The 20196-nt window shown below is 34.7% G+C and overlaps 1 pseudogene; it reads left to right on the top strand.

Moving 5' to 3' along the window:
• The first annotated feature begins 15983 nt into the window (after window positions 1–15983).
• On the top strand, window positions 15984–19415 carry LOC113932635 (annotated as a pseudogene).
• Window positions 19416–20196: the final 781 nt, after the last annotated feature.

Raw genomic sequence — 20196 nt, 5'->3', positions numbered from 1 at the left:
TACTAAGATATTGGAATTAGGTGCTTACTGAGTATTATATTTTTAATAAAACAGTTTGTTTAATAAAGTGTATCGTTTGCTTCACAAATATGGAAGGAAACCATTTTATATAGCCATTCAAGGGCAAATCAAATCTACATGTCAAAAATTGATTATTCATTCCACATCATGGAAAACAATGGAATATGAGTTGGAAGACTTTATGCAGCTATACACATGCAGAGTGAAGATATTAAATATAAGGTCCTCATTAATTATAAGGTTTAAAAAGTGAACAATAAAATATATGATATAATATAAGCAAACATTAATTTTGATAAATATGAAAACATGTTAGAGGTTTATTTTTTATTTTTATTTTTTTTAAGATTTTATTTATTCATTTGAGACAGAGATACAGAGCGAGAGAGAGCTTGAGCAGGGGGGGAAGCAGACAGAGAGAGAGAGAAACAGACTTTTCGCTGAGCCAGGAGCCCAACATGGGGCTCCATCCCAGGACCCTGGGACCATGACCTGAGCCGAAGGCAGACACTTAACCATCTGAGCTACCCAGGCACCCCAATGTTAGAGGTTTAAATGACTAAAAATAAAGAGGGTTTATTGGCCCCAAATTTCCAAATAAAAGGGACTTTGAAAAGTATAGAATAGAAAATAATATTGATAAAACTCTCCTGTAGAAAAGGAATGGTTGTTATGCATTCTTTTCTGTAACACACTTTTTTTTTTAATATGAGTTAGCTTATATATGTTGGGTAAATATGAGAATGATATTAATAAGCTCATGATCGTTTATATGAAATTTTCCCCAGCAGATTAATGTGTTACAGCAATTGTTAAAAATACTAAAAATCCCACAGAAGCGCCTTTCTTAGGTGAAGAAGTGGATAGTTGCTATTGTTTTTATTAAGGCTCTGATCATAAGATACTGGATTTTAAGTGATTGACAACTCTATTATTCTCATAGCCCTATTATTTTTAAGGTATGATTTTTGCACAAGAGGGTTTTCAGGAACCCATATATAGCAGAAATTCCTATAACATCTTATGATGGTCATATGTCTTAAATTACTAATAGATGAAGGTAAGATGAAGAATTAAAAAATATCCACAATATCAAAACATAAATGTTCCAATTTAAAAGTTTACTACTAATTTAGTAGGAAGTAGATAATATCAGAAATTGTCATGGACTTCTAGCGCTTAGGCAAAACAGAAAAGTTTTTCTTTCTTTGAACTGTAACATTCTAGCCTGCTAAATAAATTATAAATTCTTTAAGGGCAGTAACTGTATGTTTTCTTTCTTTCTTATCCCAGGATATTTCCTTTCATTCTATACATTAAATACTCAATAGAAACTTGTTGTTGTTAAATCAAATATCAACTCACTTATTATGAAAAAACATTATTACCCTTTATGGAAAGTTATAAAGTAATAACAATCATATTTATATTTAGTCTATAACCCAATAATCCTATGCCTATGGATTTTCCTTAGAAAAAAAAGTCACCAGAATTAAAAAGTACATATAAAATATGTTAATTTATAAATTGTTCATGAACATATTCAAGTATGCAATAATACTGGAGATGTTTAATAAGTCACTATATATAAAATGAACAAAATATTTGTTAAAATAATAATCATTAATAATACACTGAAACACTAATAATTTTATAAAATAATATCAAGGGGGAAACGCAGTATATCAAATGGTATCGTGATGATAAATGATGGTTTTTGGTATTTAGAAAAAAATGCCAAGGTAATATGCAAAAATTAACATACGTTTTATATGGTAGAATTATTTTAATTTATTCCACATTTTTACCTTTTTTATTTCATATTTTGAATAATTTTAGAATAAAATGCTAAAATGATTTTAAGTTACAAAGTTGACATTTTGTTATCTTTGACAAAGGTTAGTGTGTTCTTTGAAAGATTTTTCAAATCTAAAATAAAAAATGTAATAAACTGCATTTGACATTATGCTAAGTAAGAAGTAACCAAATAAAGATAGACCTAGAAAAATGAGAGATATTTCTGTATACTGTGTTTTTAATTCTTTGCAATTAATGTACTCTATAGATATTGTTAATCTATACCTATTATGTATAATGATAATTATCAATATACATGTTCTTGTGAAGTTTTTTCTGTATTTTCATGAATAATTTGTAAGGCATCATATGACTAAAGGCTTATTTTAATTATTGTAACAATATACTATGTGAAATAATGTCTTAAATGAGGACTTTTATTTTATAAGCAAGCACTATAATTATTTCCTTATATTTGATATTTTGGAAATGTATTTTTTAAACATGTACTTATCTATTACCTTATCTTGCTGATATAATTTTAATAATTCCTCTTCATTCACTGTGTAAAGCATACAAATATACAATTTATATATACTGCTGTTGAATTAAATTATATCTCTATAAATTGTCCTTTTATTCTTTCTTTTTAAGATTTTATTTCTTTATTTGACAGAATGAAAGAGAGCACAAGCAGGGGGAGAGACAGAAGGGGAGGGAGAAGCAGACTCTCCACTGAGCAAGGAGCCCGATGTGGGACTCGATCCCAGGACTCTGAGATCATGACCTGAGCTGAAGGCAGAGCTTAATCAACTGAGCCACCTTTTATTCTTTAGTAATATTTTATTTTTTTATATTAATTTAAGTTCCATTCTCCTTGATATTTACATAGTTATACTAGCTTTCCCTTGGTTCATATATTGTACAGCATATCTTTTTTCATTATTTTATTTTCCACTTTTTTGAAGATGTATATTTCAGCTATGTTTCTTGTAAGTAGCTTATATTTGGGATAAACGTCTCTTGATTATTTATGCATTTCTTACTTTTTAGAATAATTTATGATGGCTATTACTCTTCCACTCTCTTCTTAGTGGTTATCCTGGAAATTACAACATACATACTTGTTTATCAAAAACTGACATTTTATTTCTCCCTGGCCAATGTAAAGAACTTAGAATGTGTTAACTCTTCATTCCCCTCATAGTTTACGCATTCTTGTTTTATTATGCATATACACACGTGTTCAGAATAAGGTATCATATATTTTGTAACCTACCCATATATTTAGGTTCGTCTACATATTTATATTTTCCATTCTTTTTCCTATCTGTGTTTTCAAACTTGAATCTGTTGTCATTTTCTTTCTGCCTGTAAGAGACACTTCAGAGTACCTGCTGGTCAAACATTCATTTAATTTATGTTTGAAGCATATCTTCAAGTAGGTGTATATTTCTAAGTTGGCATATATTCATATGTTGTGAGTGACCTTGTGTTTCTGTTTAGGAGTTTAATCAGATTCTCTCTATGTCTCTCTCTGTTTCTCTCTCTCTCCCTAACTTAATCTCTTTCTCCCCACCTCTCTCTTGGTTTTTGGTAGGCTCTAGACCCCATGTTTTACCCTCCAGAATTTAAAGGACATAAAAATCCCTGGATAGCTTCTTATTTTCTCAGCCTCCCAAAGTTCCAGAATAGGCAAAAGCTCTTACAGAAAAAGAGCCCAAATGTTCGACTGACCTCTTTAATTTTTTTTCTCATTTTTGTGACTGTAGTGCCTATAATTTGTACTGCTTTGTTTGCTCTTAGATGTCCTCCATAGATGATTATTATTTTTTACTCAGCTTTTCTAGTTATTTTCAGTAGAAGCATTGGTTTGAATTATCTAGTCTTCCCCTGGTGAAAGAGATCCTTCGCTACTTGCAATATTACCTTAGTAAGATTCAGCCATCTTGCTGAATGTACATGGGGTTCATTAATTTTCACCATATAGTTTTCCATTGTTTATTTTTCAGTTGTTCTCTCAGAAAGCTTTTAAAGTGTTTGCTCTTGCAAAGAGTGTTACTTTAAATATTTTTGTGGATGTCCACTAGTGCACATGAACAAGAATTATTTTTGTATATAAAGCTTACTCTGTGTGGGTCTGTGTGGTTCTTTCCTCCAGAAAGGTTTTCTTCAGCTATTTCTTTTTTTTCCAGTTTTTATATTTTATTGCTCAAAAGATACTCTGTTTATAAATTTAAAAAAAGTCAAAACCCTAAGTAGGAGTATCATTCCTACTTAATTCATAAAGAAACCAAAGTCTTATATAATTTGAATTTGTCCTAGAAGCAGAGGGGCATCACAGCTAGATTCTGAAAAGTAGCATTTTCTCATTCTTAAAGAACAAATCATTAGCAAGTGTGAATATCAGCAAATGAAGAGATTGGAAGCTTAGTGTTCTAGTTTACTGGCTTTCAAACTTGTACCTGACTCACCTGGGGGTGCTTCTTAACACAAATTGCTGACCGGCATCCCCAGCATTTCTGATTCATCAGCTCTGGAGTGAGGCCCAAGAATGTGCATTTCTAGTAAGTTGATGTTGTTATTGTCTCTCAGCTCTAAACTCACCCTCGATGCTCCTCCTCCTGATGCTGGAGCTGGGACCCCCCTAACGGATTTCTTTTTTTTTAATTGTTATGTTAATCACCATACATTACATCATTAGTTTTTGATATATTTGTGTATAACACCCAGTGCTCCACGCAGAACGTGCCCTCCTTAATACCCATCACCAGGCTAATCCATCCTCCCACTCCCCTCCCCTCTTAGAACCCTCAGTTTGTTTCTCAGAGTCCATAGTCTTTCATGGTTCCAGAATGTGCTCCCAACTAAGAGCCATTTATAGGACTCAGATGGGAGTTTCAGGCTCAGATTCTCCACATTAGTGTTCTAAATTTTAAAATCTCATAGCAATGCTCCATGTCACAGGGAAGAACTATGCCTTTGGATTCTTGCAGTCCCAGAATGCTCACCTTTACTCTGACCCTCTGCTGTGCTGACTCCCCACCACTCACATCTCATTTTCTCAGTTTCTCAGGCATAGGTATTTATGCATCCTTCCCAGCTCGCTCCTGATTCTGCTTCCACTCCCAGCCATGGAAGCCTATCCTTTGATCACAAAGTCCTGGCTCTGACCTCCCAAGGCATAGTTCATGTTTGTTTACTTGTTCATTTGTTTGAAGGATGGTCCTTAGGGACTTCTATTACCTTTATTATGACCTGAAAATTATGTCCCAATTCAGGTATGGTTGTTGTGGAGTAGAATAATTCCTTAGACTTCTCATTCAATCATAAAATTCCAAAGAACTTTCACAATTAAATATGTATAATCCTTACAAAGATCCATTATATACATAAATTATTTTCTGCTCATCTTTCAATTCTGGAGCACATCAAGTGTTTAGGACTAGGTCACACAACTGGTAAATGGAAGAACTATTTTTTGACCTGATTCTTCTAATGCCTATAACTCTGTTCCTTCCACTTTATAAATGCTGTGGTTCCAAAATAATTCTCACCTATTAAGTTCTTCAAATATAATTTTTAAAAATGAGCTGTACTGGAGAGGTCAATAAACTCAATAACTTATGATAGCTGATTGAATTGATAAGGAAAGTTAGCAAACAGAAAGAGGAAATTTCAATATCACCCTATTTCATTCTTTATTGACATTGCAACCCTGATAAATCCAAATATCTCAAGGCCTTTAATTATTTAATTGATTGGTTTAAAATTTATATCTATTATAACATTTGTGTCACTTAATAGATATAAATTATCTAGGCAAACGCCAAGAAACTGGATGAATAAACTGAGCTACTGATTTTGGCTCACGTAGTATATTTTAGTTGAAAGGCCATCTTGCAAATAGAACAGTGCATTTATATATATGTCATAGTTTATTAAAAAAGGAAATAAACAACATCTTACAGTTGAGTTTTGTTCTGTTCAAGCATGCTTTGAGTCTCTCTGCAGGTACTTTTTTTACACCCATTATAAGTGTATAATAATGCATTGCCTTGTCATATAGAAGATCAATGTACTAATTATATTAAATTTGTTAATATTGACATGTATTTGCTCTAAAAGCTTTGTCAATTGAAGGAAAGTCTAGTCTTTCCTTTTAAAAAGAAAGATAAGAAGCTTCTATCTGCCATAGAAACTACTGTCTGCTTCAGCAACAGAAATTCAGAATTCTGAACATGGAATATTTATGAAGAAACACATTATGATTAAATAACACATTCTTTCTCTATATAATGCTCCCTGTTCTTCTATTGCTATCAAAGCCCTGTATAGACTGAGTTCAGGACACACAGCAGAGAGTGAGGAGCCCCCCATGGTGCTTCAACCAACCCTCATCATTAATTATATACTCTAAGTGGCATATTAGGAATCTTAGGAAGTGTCTTTGCTACACAGGCAAAAAGGATGATTGGAAAGATAAGATGCAAGATGAGAAATCACTGCTACCCCATGAAGTCAAATGGTAAGAATATTGTGATCGACTGTGTGCAAGGCCACTGTTAAATTGAGCAAAATCAAGACTGACAGAAAACTCTGGGGTTGGCAATCAGTAAGTCACATTTTGTTACATGCACAAGCATCAGAATATATTTTATGAAACATATAGCAAATAAAACAAAAAAAAGGGAAAAAAGAAAAAACCAAGAGGCACTGCAAGGAGGAAAAATATTTTAAATGTGTTTTGGAGTTAATCTTCCAATAGTTTTAAGAAGATAAATGGCAAATATATTAAAGTCAATAACAGAAAAATTTTTATGATTGTAATAAAATATACCAAGGTCAATAACCTCAGATAGCGTTACATGAGGTATAGAAATAAATCTGAATCTTCAACTCAGTTGTGAATCATGAAATTACCACCAGATTTTAAACATAGAATTATAATTAAGATTTTAAAAGATAAAAGTAGAGTAAAAGCAATGATAAATCACAAGGATATCTTTAAAAACATTGTGACTCTAAATAGCCTTATAGAAAAATTTTCAGATGTAGAACCCTATAGTTTGTAATAACAGAAAATTATTTTAGACTCTTAAATCTCTATAGAAACCTTTTTGTTCCAAAAGGAAGCATTTTGTAGATGTATGGATCAAATAAATTTCAAGTGTCATTTCACATTTATACGAAATACAGAATAATTTATATTACAATCATTTAACATCCTGACATCATATTAATGGATATTCCATATTTGTCTGCCAAACAAATTTTGGTATTTCTTGTAATTGCAAATGTTCTTTTTTTTTTTTTTTAAAGTACACTCCACACCCAGTGTGGAGCCTAGTGTGGGACTACAACTCAGGACCCCTGAGATCAAGACCTGATCCAAGATCAAGGGTCCGTTGCTCAACAGACTGAGCCACCCAGGTGCCCCAGATTGCAATTGTTCTTAATAACTTTTAGATTTACATGAACTGTAAGTCCCTTTCCACTTCCCAAAGAATAACATCTCTAAGTCATTCATTCATTCATTTATTCATAACTGGTACCATCTTCTTGCTCTGCTGCTTATAAGCAGTGAGTACAGTGTGTTCCGTGCTCTCAAATATCTCAGATTCTAGTGACTGAGAGGACATCAACAGTAAGACAGATACCTTTAAAGACAGAGACATTAAAGGTAAAAACAATACATTTCACTGGGTGACCTAGTTTGAGGAAAATTTTTAAAAGTCTTAATGTATGTAGAAGTGATCCATTTAAAGTGGCATCAAAATCATGAAATATTTAGGCATAAATTTAACAAGTTAATATGAAACTAAAGAAATCAAGACAGTTTTGTATTGGTTATAGAGGAAGGCAATGGACTAAAGTCCAGAAATAGAGCTATGCATACATGGCCAATTGATTTTCAATACCTGTACCACAACACTCAATCAGCAAAGTGTAATCCTTTGGAATTCATGGAATGCATGAATTATGAAAGAAAAAAATGATAAACTGAACTTTATCAAAATTAAATTTTCCTCTGAAAAATATTATGTATGTGTGGGCATGTATGTGTATGTGTGTTGCTATTTATATACAATTTGGCCAAAGAATTTGTGTTGACAGTTCTGAAAAAAACTTTTACAATTTAATAATAAAAACAACAAAGATTAAGGAGGGCATGTATTGCATGGAGCACTGAGTGTTATACAAAAACAATGAATCGTGGAACACTACATCAAAAACTAATGATGTATTGTATGGTGCCTAACATAACATAATAAAATTAAAGTAAATTAAAAAACAAAAAAACAAAAAAAGCTACCCATGTAACTAGGACCAAGGTCAAGAAATAGACCATTGCCAGCTTTCCAGAATACAGAGTCTCTGTTCCTCCTAATCACAACCCACAAAACAACAACAACAACAACAAAGATGACCAAGAAAGGATTTTTATTTTTTTTAAGATTTTATTTATTTATTTGACAGAGAGAGAGTGCAAGCAGGGGAGCAGCAGAGGGAGAGGGAGAAGCAGGCTCCCCACTGAGCAGGGTGCCCGACGTGGGACTCAATCCCAGGACTCTGGGATCATGACCTGAGCTGAAGGCAGACACCTAACCAACTGAGCCACCCAAGCACCCCTGAACGGGCAAATTATTTGAAAAGATAGTGCAGAAAACAAGATAGACAAATGACCAGTTCACACTTGATGAAGTGTTTGTGATTCCTCATCTAGGAATAGAAAACTAAATCCACAATGAAAAACCCATTAAGAGCTAAAATTAAAAAGACTAACAATACCATGTGTAGGTAAGGGTGTCAATCAACTTAGGTATTCATTTATGCTGGTGTGAATATTAAAATGGTAAAACCTCTTTGGAAAACAATTTGACAGATCATAAAGTTAAACCTCTATCTATCCTATGATCTTGTAATATAATTTCCAGAAATTTTCAAAAGAGAAATGAAAACATTTGCTTATCCTAAGACATGTAGGTGATTGTTTATAGCACTATAACTGTAAGAGCAGAAAACTGGAAACAATTCAAGTGCATATCAACAAATGAGTAAACAAACATATTGTGGTATATTCATGAAATGTAATATTATTCAAATATAAGAAGTAGTGAACTACTGATATCCACAACAATACACGTAAATTTTAGAAACATTATGCTGAACAAAAGATGTCAGACTGTACGTGATCCCAGGGTCCTGGGATCGAGCCCCTCATTGGGCTCCCTGCTTGGAGGGGGGCCTGCTTCTCCCTCTCCTTCTGCTGCTTCCACTGCTTGTGCTCTCCTGCTCTCTTGTTCTATCAAATAAATAAATAAAATCTTTAAAAAAAAAAGATGTCAGACTGTAGAATTCCACTTCTATGGAAATTTAGAAAACTTAGAAAAACTAGGTTTAATCTATAATCAGCAGTTTCCTAGGGCCAGTGGAAGGTGGAAAAGTAGGAGTGTTTGAATGGGAACTTTGGGGGTGAGAGAAGTGTTCTATAATTTGATTGTGATAGAGGTTACACAGGTGTATAAATTTATTAAAACTTTTGAAATACATGCTTCAGTGGATGTGTTTAAATATATGCAAATGGTATTTAAATAAAGTTGATTAAAACAATCCAAAGAAATGTTATGCTGCCCTAAGAAATAAATTATTACAAAGAATATTTAAAAACATGAGAACACACCCTTGATATAGTGTTACATAAAATAAGCAGGATAAAATATTAGGTTAAACATTCTTAAATCCAGAGTATGAGAAAGAGGGAGAAATAAACCAAAATGTAGAGTCAAATGCATTAATTCAATAAGTAAAATGCATTAACTCAGCAAGTTAATTCTGTGCTGTGTCATCTACAAGGCACTATAGTATGTTTTAAGTACACAGAATAAAAAACATTTCCTATTACTCTAAATTGACTAAATTCACATTTAATTAACTTTCAGAAAACTAAATCTTAAGTCTCCATTTTTATTCTGTATTTATTTATTATATTTGTAAAATCAATATTCCATAATTGTAGGGTTACCAAAAGAGATGGTTGTTCAATGTGTCAAATCATAATGAAAAATAAAATCTTAATTTGGTTGGCAAACAACACTAAAAGAAGAACTCAGAACAGAATAGCCAGACCAGGAAGTTTGGTAACAAGACTCTATGCAAATATGCATATTAAACTACACAAAAATGCAAATTTACAAAATGGATAAAAATTAGGAAGAATTTCTAATGGTGGTGAAGAAATTCACCTTGCAGTGCTCCATCCTAGACTCAGGGCCTTAAAACAGTTGATATTAAAAATTCAAGATAATTGACTCATCATAGAAAAGCCAAGAAGGAAATGGGATAGAAGCTAAATTTCACCAGTATTCTTCTTACCCCTCACATCACTTTGTCTCCTCCCTCTGCCCCCACCCTACACCCTTTAAAAAAAAAAAAAATCATGGGAGATGGTCTTTTTCTTTTCCATGTTTTTCCATTTAAAAAATACATTTAATAATTTTATTGAACTTATTTAATTCAAATACCATACAATTAATTATTTAAAAGTGTACAATTCAGTGTTTTATGTACACTTACAGAGTTGTACAAACGTCACTAATTTAAAAAAAATTTTCCTCACTTTAAAAAGAAAACTTAATGCTCATTAGTAGTTACACTCACTCCCCTCCCCTTCAAACACCTGGTAACAACAATCTACTTTGTATCTCTATGAATTTGCCAATTCTAGATATTTCATATAAATGAAATCATATAGTATGCATCTTTTGTGATGGGCTTTATTTTACATGCAGTATTATGTTTTCAAGTTTCTTCCGTTCATTTTTATTGCCAAATAATATCCTAGTTTTGGAAGGAGAGAGGATCAGATGTGCAATTATATGCCAATTCGTGGGGTTTAGCCAATAGTTTGGCTGGATGGTCAGGGAGATGGAAGAACATGATTTGAAAATCAATGACAAGGAAACTTGAAGAGTTCCATGTATTGATCCTCTGGGCAAAAAACATGAAGTTATTTGTGACCCATGTGAATGCTCCTCAAAGGGTGACCTCAACAAGGGGGAATTTTAATAATCAAAGTAACAGAATGATGACCTGTTTTGTGGTTATCAGTCAGCCTCTTTCCCCAGCCACTCCCTGTAATTGCCCAGCGGCCATGTTGGCAGGGATGAAGGTTATGTCTAGGCTCAGCAATGTGACTTCCACTCACCAAAGCCAATCTGACAATGGCTACCCCTAAATGTTTGGTACACAAGCAGCCGATACCAGCACTGAGTTTCACATATGGCACCATTCCCCGGGTTAATCAGCCAGCTACCTGGTAGCATGTTGATTGAATTGGACTCCTTCCATATTAGAAGGGGAAGTATTTTGATCTTATTCAAGTAGACAGTCTGAATATAGATTTGCCTTCCCTGCACCCAATGTTTCTGCCTAAAATATCATCCAAAGACTTACAGAATTCCTCATCCACCATCATGGTGTTCCACATAGCATTGCTTCTCATCATTATTTCACAACAAATAAAGTGAGGCTCAAGGGATTCAATGGTCTTACCATGTTCTCTAGCATTCTTAAGCAGATGGTTTGCTAGAATGCTAGAATAGCCTTTTGAAGACTCAATTATAGCACCAGTTGGGTGACAGTGACTTGCAGATTTGAAGCCAAGTTCTCCAGGAGGCTTCATATGCTCTGAATCAGTTTCCAATATTTGGTACTGTTTCCTCCATAGTCAGGATTCATGAATAAGGAATCACAAGTTATTTCCCCCTGAGGAGTTCCTGTGACTCTTACTCAGTTCTTGACGTGGTCATTCAGCCCTTCAGTAGTTTTCTGTGAGTGTGTTTTTCCTCATCGCATTGACCCATCTGATGTGTCCACTAATTGGCTTTAATAGCTATACAACCTGCCACTTCAAATGGCATGCTGGAACTTTGGGGGCACCTTTTATCTTGGGAACCATCCGTAATCATCAATTTTGTTCTGTACTACAATGTTAGTGACGATGCATCTTGAAAGCCAGCTCTCTTTCTGAATCTAAAATGTGAAAAAAAAAAGTAAAAAAGAAAGAAAAAAAGGAAAGAAGGGAAGAAAAAATAAAAAAAAGAGGAAGGGAGGAAGAAAGAGAGAGGGAGGGAATAAAGGGAGGAAGGAAGACATGAAGGAAGGGAGGAAAAAAAGCCTCTGTTTTCAGCTTTCTCCTAGTACAGAGCAGGTTTTCCTACTTGAGCAGGAGTTAGTCCCAGAGTTAGGTGGTTTTGAATAACCATATCTCTCATTGCCTGTTTTATTTACTTTAATAATTTTCTTATTCTAGGGATGCTTGGATGGCTTAGTCGGTTAAGCAGCTGCTTTCGGCTCAGCTCGCGATCCCAGGGTCCTGGGATCCAGTCCTGCGTCAGGCTCCTTGCTCAGCGGGGAGCCTGCTTCTCCCTGTCCCTCTGCCGTTCCCCCTGCTTGTGCTCTCTCTCTCTGACAAATAAATAAGCAAAATCTTTAACAAATAATAATAATTTTCTTATTCTAATGGTTGGGCTTTTTTCTCCTTCTGTGTTCAAGAGCTTCCACATATCATATTTCCCTCCACTCAAAGTAATATCCATCACTCCTTCCTTTGGACTATACAGGAATAGTTTCTGGAGCTCATGATTTATCAAGGTTAATAATGAAACACACAAAATTCCAGGCATTTTTATCACTCTTCTATAAATTGTATCACAAATTATCTCTGCAGATTTTGACTATATGCCTTACAACTGTACTTCTGAAATTCAATTTTTTTCATTAAAACTTGTCCAAAATGTCAGCATCACACGAAGATATTTGAGAAGATAAAGCAATATACATTTTACATGCAGAAATCTTGATATCCATAAAAATTAATAAATGGATAATATTTTTACTTGAAAATTGTCTGTATTCATTTTTAATATTTAATCAAAAATTATCAAGACAATGTTTATTCAGATTTTAATCATCGCACATATGGTCTCTTTTGTTTTTATATATTGGCAAATAGCTCAACCTATCATGAAGCGTGTTGTTAATTTTACATAGTTCTAAAAGGTAATTTTTAATTTGATATAAACATTATGCATAATATTGTGTTTTATATAGTTACGTATGATCATATACAAATGTTATCTATAAATATACATGTATTTATAAATATACATAAAAATAATTTGCAGTTTATATAACATTTTCAGCTTTCCATTTTCTATTATGAATTGTATTCTTGATCATTAAATGATTTTGATAAATATCAGAAGGATCTGACATTTTCATATTTTATCACTTAAAATCTTTTTAAAAAAAGATGATTCACTCAGAATCTGTATGAAAAATGATTTTAATTTTGCTTCCTTCACAGTTTAAAATGACAGCTAGCTTCTAATAAAAATTTTAATAGTAATAATAGTAATTGAAAATTTGAAGTCAAAATTCAAAACCATGACAGAAATCTTTAATTAAGATTACTTCCAAATTTGATCATGTACAATTGAGAATTTTACATTTTTATGGTATTTTCCACTTGCAATTTAATGGGAATGTAGTGTTATGCACCAAAAAGTTGAGATTTATGCCTTTAAGTATTTCATAATACTTGGGAGAAAAAAGTAAATAATATATTATTGAAAAAATATATATGATAGGTAAATATCTATAACTAGAGTATGAATTTGCTTTTAAAAGTTTACGGCATTATATATTTTCAAAAACCTGTAGTCCAGGGGGGGAATCTGCATATTTCTTTAGACAAATGGTAACACAATCTTCACGTCCCCAGGGCAGATGTGAAGACACATAATTTATATATTCAAAATGCCTGATTGTAAAGAAAACAAATAAGGGAAAAATCCCTTTGAAAAACAGATTGGTGAGGAATTTCAACAGTATTCTACCCCAGATCTTTTAAACAAGGATATATATTAACAGGAAAGGAAATACAGGAAACTATGAGGATGATGGAGAGGGAAATATAAGGAGCTTGAGTGAAAATATTGCTGCATCAGGTCCATTAACATTACAAAAAATATTGAAAATACTTAAGGATTACTACGGTAATTAGAATTACTTCAAACTTCATCATTTTAATTAGTTCAGTGAGAGGTTAATGTTTACTTGACCAAAACTGATCTCCTAGAAGCTGACCTACCAGAAAAGAAGCTGGCTCAAGCAGAACACCATAGAAAGCTGTCACAGGCTAGCGGTTAGGCAATCACTTCTGGTCTAGACCAAGACTTGGGCCTGGACCTCTGATCCTGCCAATGAAAGGCTTGTGCTTTTCCATCCACAAATACTGGATGGGCAAGATAGGCCTGGAGCCAAGATTCTGCCCCACTGCATTGTTATTTAATCTTGATGCTGATCCCACTATGAGGGTGGTATTTTATCATTCATGCAGCTTAAGAGCACGGGGCCTAAGGATCCGCATCCCTTTCCTGGAGTGTGACATCATGCCCTGCTAGACTTCTGGGTATGTGCTGGGGTGATGGGGACCCATATACCTGCTACCACCCCTATCTCTGTGAATTTCCCAACGATCATACTTCCAACACTCCTGGCATTTGTGCACTTGACCATTTGCTCTTGTTAGTAGTACAACTGGCTCCACAGTCAAGTTTAAGAATAAACTGTGTTATGTTCTATGAGAAAAACAGGAGTTTTTTGTTGCTGTCTTTGTTTTGTTTTAGGTTACTTTGGTCACTTAGAATTACCAAAACAGCCATATTATATTGCATCTTGCTATTCCTTTTCTTCTCAATATTTATAGATATTGGCAAGGCCTTTTAATTCTTATTTCATACCCAACTCTTTTCATAAAAGAATAAGGAAAAAAGCTGACAAGATTATTTGATGATATGCTTTACCATGGGTACACTGGTCTACTATTAGAATACCATCATCTAAAGGAAGCTAACTCAGTTACAGGTTTACACGGAGTTGAAAACCTAATTTATTTTCTTACACAATAATTAGTGATTGCTATCTGCAACATAACTACATAGCTACCAGTGTTAGGCCTATAGTAGGGATTTTGCTTAGTCAAAGTTGTCAAAGGCCCACCAGAGAATAGCACCTAATTTGTGATATGACAATTGAGTAGAAAACGAGCAAGAATAGATGAAAAGGAATCTTACTGCAGGTAGGCAAACAGCAAGTGTAAAGGACATAAGCAAGTGGGAGCATGATAGATAGAAGAGAATGAAAGAAAGTAGTGTTTTGATCAAAGAGGGTAAAAAAGTTTTGTACAACCTGCAGTTGGAGAATTTGGTTGGGGCCAGGTCGTGTGGTTTATAAACCAAACTGGGGAATTGTTAATTGATCTTAAGACCATTTTTAAGGGCAAAGAATCATAACTGGGGGAATGATACAGTTATATGAGCTTTGAAAAAATATCTCTACGTTGTAGAGAATTCAGAGTGGATCCAGTTAGGAGGTGCTTTCAGTAGTCCAAATGAGAAATAATGATATCTTGGGCAAAGGTTATGGTGGTACAGTCAAAGAAAATTGATCGGAATAAAGTTATTTACTGTGTTGCATGTACTTGCTGATGATTGAAAATGGAGGACGTGTAAGAAAGCAATTCAGGAATGACTTACACGGGGCGCCTGGGTGGCTCTGTCGGTTAAGTGGCTGCTTTTGGCTCAGGTCATGATCCCAAGGTCCTGGGATCAAGTTCCGCATTGGGCTCCCTGCTCAGCGGGAAGCCTGCTTCTCCTTCTCCCTCTGCTGCCTCTCTGCCTACTTGTGCTCTCTATCTCTCTGTCAAATAAATAAATAAAATCTTGAAAAGAATGACTTACACAGTTGATTGGATGGTGGAACCATTCACTGAGATTGGGACTAGTGGAGAAAGAGTAGGGTTTGAGGAAAAAGATGGTGAGTTCAGCTTTGAGTTTATTGATTTGGAGTGCTTTGGGACATTCTTCTAATAGGAGATATTTTATGATCGGTTGTACACATCAATCAGAAGCCCGGCAGAGAAGTCTGGAATGGTAGCATACATGTTCCATTTAATTGCAGATAGGTTTCCCATAAAACAGAAACAACAGTGGATCATTTAAGCAGAAGTGTGTGTTTATTGGAAAGATTTTTATTAGCTCAAGCGTTTTCTAATATGGTCACAAAATCTGGGCTCAGAAAGCAATCAAGAGCAAAGAATGCAAGGTAGCCAGATCCAAGAAAAAATCATACCACCAAGTCCATCTGGTGCCGACATTGATGTCCCCTCATCTCCTACACCTCCTACCCCTTTGTGCCACAGGGTATTGGATCTTGCTGCTGTTGTGCCTACTGCTAACATGAAAATCACCCTTTTACTGGTGTGATGATTTGTCCTCCTAATAGGAGATTTAAATTGCTAGGCATGTGCCCCTGATTATCCAACCCAGAACATATGCTTGTGATGGAAAAGTGCATCTTTGTAAGCCTCTCTGTGTCCTACCTGGTCTCATTCAGTGGAGAATTCTTCACTCATAGGAATGGCTTTCAGACAATGAGCAAGCAATATTATGACAAATGGACAGTCCAGTCCATGCATTATACTATGTAATAGATTTCATGAGATCTCTTAAGGAGACAATATAGTTGAGAAAAGGAAAATACTTCCATTTAGAAGTTCAGCTATGTATTTATTCCTATATGGCCGAAAATGTCTCGGAAAGGTTTCATTGTTACTTTCCTTAATTTTTATCTCGATACATCCTTGTGTGTTTGTTCCATTGACTTAATATCCCGAGTTTACCCTTTTGAGGTTGCTTTCATGCTGGAGTATAGTAAAGAATTATACATAACAAGAGGTAAATCTCACAAGACCTCTCTTTTAAATGATACTCTGCATCTGAGCATTATCACTTCTAATAAGGCAGGGAGAAAGGGGTGAATTATTGCTGGTTTAGACTTATGGTTAAAGATAAAGACTCTCTCTGACTTTAAAGGTGAATTAGTACTGAGGTAAATTATCATTTTGGGGGGGAGCACAGTCTATCTGCCATGGACCAAATTGGGTCCCGCCAAATTCAGATATTGGAGCCCTAACAACCCCTCACCTCCAAGTAACTGCACTGGACATAGGGCCTTTAAGAAAGTAGTTTCGGTTAATGAGGCCATAAGGGTGGTGCCTTGGGTGCCCTTACCAAAAGAGGAAGAAACCAAAGCTTTCTCTTCACAGTGTGAGAACGCAGTGAGAAGGCAGGAAGAGAGCTCTCTGGAGAAATTAAACATGGTGATACCTTGATCTTGGACTTCTCAGCTTCCAGAACCGTGAAAAACAAATTTCAGTTGTTTAAGCATCCCAGTCTATGGTATTTTTTTTAAGGAGCCTGAGAAGACTAAAACGCTATTGGCCTTTTACTGATTTAGTACTCCCTGTAGTTTTGGGAAAAGATAGATGGTAAGACTGGCATATTCCAACTCTGAAGGATGCAGAGCTACCAATACTATAATATCATGGTATATTTGAAGACTTTTGTGTGAATGCATAGAATAAAAATGATTGTATTAAACAAGTCATTTTACTTAGATAGAAATAAATAAATTTTTCTGAATTCTAATGCAACAATAAATTATATACATTATAAATAAACCAACTATTTATATATTAGACAGAATTTATTAATGAGAGTATTTACTAAGAACTAGTTTATATAAACGTATGTTGGGACACTTGGGTGGCTCAGTGGGTTAAGCGTCCGACTCTTAATTTTGCCTCAGGGTTGTGAGATCGAGCCCTGCATTGGGCTCAGTGCTGGAACTTAAGATTCTCTCTCTCCCTCTGCCCCTCCCTGCCCTCTTCTCTCTCTCTCTCTCTCTCTTAAAAAAAATAAATAAATAAAATAATAAATGAGTAAATATATGTTAATAATGAAATCATCAAAATGTATTAAAACCTGCTAGTATCCATGTGTGAGAGATGCAGCAATATGCATATATTGAGTTTACATTTTATTTATTTACTTATTTATTTATTTATTTACTTATTTATTTATTTGAGAGAGACAGAGAGTACAAGAGAGTGGAGGGTGGGGCAGAAGGCTAGGGAAAGAGACAAGCTGACTCCATGCTGAGCACAGAGCCTGACATGGGGTTCAGTATCAGGACCCTGCGATCACGACCTGAACCAAAACCAAGAGTCTCCTGCTTAACCAACTGGGCCACCCAGGCGCCTCAAGAGTTTACATTCTTTCATGTTACATGTATATTTATTTGCAAATATGATAGCCCTTTGGAAAGTTGTACATTTTTCTTACTTGTTAGGAAAATGTTGGCTTTAAAAAAGTCTACTATCGGGCGCCTGGGTGGCTCAGTCGTTAAGCATCTGCCTTCAGTTCAGGTCATGATTCCAGGGTCCTGGGATCAAGTACCACATCAGGCTCCTTGCTCAGCGGGAAGCCTGCTTCTCCCTCTCCCACTCCCCCTGCTTGTGTTCCTGCTCTCGCTATGTCTCTCTCTGTCAAATAAATAAATAAAATCTTAAAAAAAAAGTCTACTATTAATTACTCAGGCTTAATAACAAATACTGCATTATTTTCTGGGAGCGAATGAGGATTTTTATGGATTTTCAAAGCCAATTAAGACCTTATCAAAGGAATTTAGCAATAAGTGTTAAAATATATTTTTTACCAGAAATATAAAGTTATTTTATATTATCTGTGCCCAAAACTTGTAACTTTCATTCTTAATCATTCCTCAGTTTTTAATTGATTATATTGCTTTTCCTTCCATGTCATAGAGTTAAAATATAATTAAATCTATAAGAAATTGAATGTATATATTATTTATTTAACTAAGAAAACTTTAGGGCCTTTAGTATTGTCTTATAAACAATATTTACTTTAAAATATGTTTTGTCTTGTCCCTGAGGAATATCATTAATTGATGCAGGAGAGGACAGAAAATTAAATTAGGAGTCTCTAGCACATGTGTGCAAAATGATTTTAAACATAGTTCTTTCAATATTATTAATGTACATTCATATTTGTAATATTTAGGGAAATTAATTCTCTTACCTTATAATTTTCAATAATTAATTCCTTTTACAATCTAGATTTAAAGTACTTTTTCTTATTATTAATAATCTCAATTGTTTAATTATATGTATTAACGTGTTAGGCAATAGTATAAAAGCACAAACTGCTACATTAGTTCAATTACAATTCTTCCTAGACCTCAATTAAAATTCATCGAAAAGAAATAGGGGGTCGCAGCAGCTCGGGAGGCGGGAGGATCGGCAGAGGCCAGGCAGCCCAGCTTCGCGAAGGCTCTCGGTGTGCCCGGGCCGCCGTCCCGGTGCCCGAGGAAGGTCATCTCCACCGAGGGGGAGGCGAAGGAGGAGCCCAAGAGGAGGTGGGAGAGGTTGTCAGCTAACCCTGCTCCTGCAAAAGTAGAAACAAAACCAAAAACGGCGGCAGGAAAGGATAAATCTCCAGACAAAAAAAGTGCAAAGAAAGGGGAAAAGGGGAGCAAAGGGAAAACAGGCTGAAGTGGCTAACCAAGAAACGAAAGAAGACTTACCTGCAGAAAACGGAGAAACTAAAATTGAGGAGAGTCCAGCCTCCGATGAAGTGGGAAAGAAAGAAGCCAAGCCTGATTAATACCATAAACCATGTCTTATCAGTGGTCCCTGTCGCCCTTCTTGTACAATCCGGAGGAATATTTTTATCAACTATTTTGTAAATGTAAGTTTTTTAGTAGCTCTAGAAACATTTTTAAGAAGGAGGAAATCCCACTTCATCCCATTTTTTAAGTGTAAATGCTTTTTTTTAAGAGATGAAATCATTTGCTGGTTGTTTAGTTTTTGGTACAACCAGGAAATAGTGGGATATTGAATGTGGGCGCTTTGATTGTTTGGGTGTCAGCTCAACATTCCATAGATGGGGTAGTTTTTATATCCTATAATACCAAGTATACTAAAGGGCCATTTGGAGTCGGTCGTGCATTTACTATGTCTTGAATATTTTAAAATCCTTCTATTCCCATGTTGTTTTGGTAGAATTGTTTCCTAAAGAAAACCACTCCTAAATCTTGGCTCTCCCAGTCAGAATTCTTGTGCACTCTGTAACATCTTGGCGATGATAGTCCAGTTTTCCTAGTAACTCTGTTAATGTGCTGTGCAAGATTGAGAATTTGAACATGTAGTGTATATGATATTAAATTGTGAATTAATGGGACTTAACAATGTAACAGTGTATCAGCATTACAAGATCTTGGTACTTGATATACTGTTGAGGAAAATTTGCCTCCAAATTTTAAGCTGGAAGGTCACTGGAATAACTTTTAGAATAGAATCACAACTACATAATTTTTTTAGATTTTTGGTATGTATGTTAAGAATTGTGTACAAATTGAAATGTCTGTACTGATCCTCAAAACAAC

The sequence above is a fragment of the Zalophus californianus genome, chromosome 10 (genome assembly GCF_009762305.2).
Source record: "Zalophus californianus isolate mZalCal1 chromosome 10, mZalCal1.pri.v2, whole genome shotgun sequence".
Classification (NCBI taxonomy): domain Eukaryota; kingdom Metazoa; phylum Chordata; class Mammalia; order Carnivora; family Otariidae; genus Zalophus; species Zalophus californianus.
Note: the sequence above shows the minus strand (reverse complement) of the source record. Positions and strands in the feature narration are given on the sequence as shown.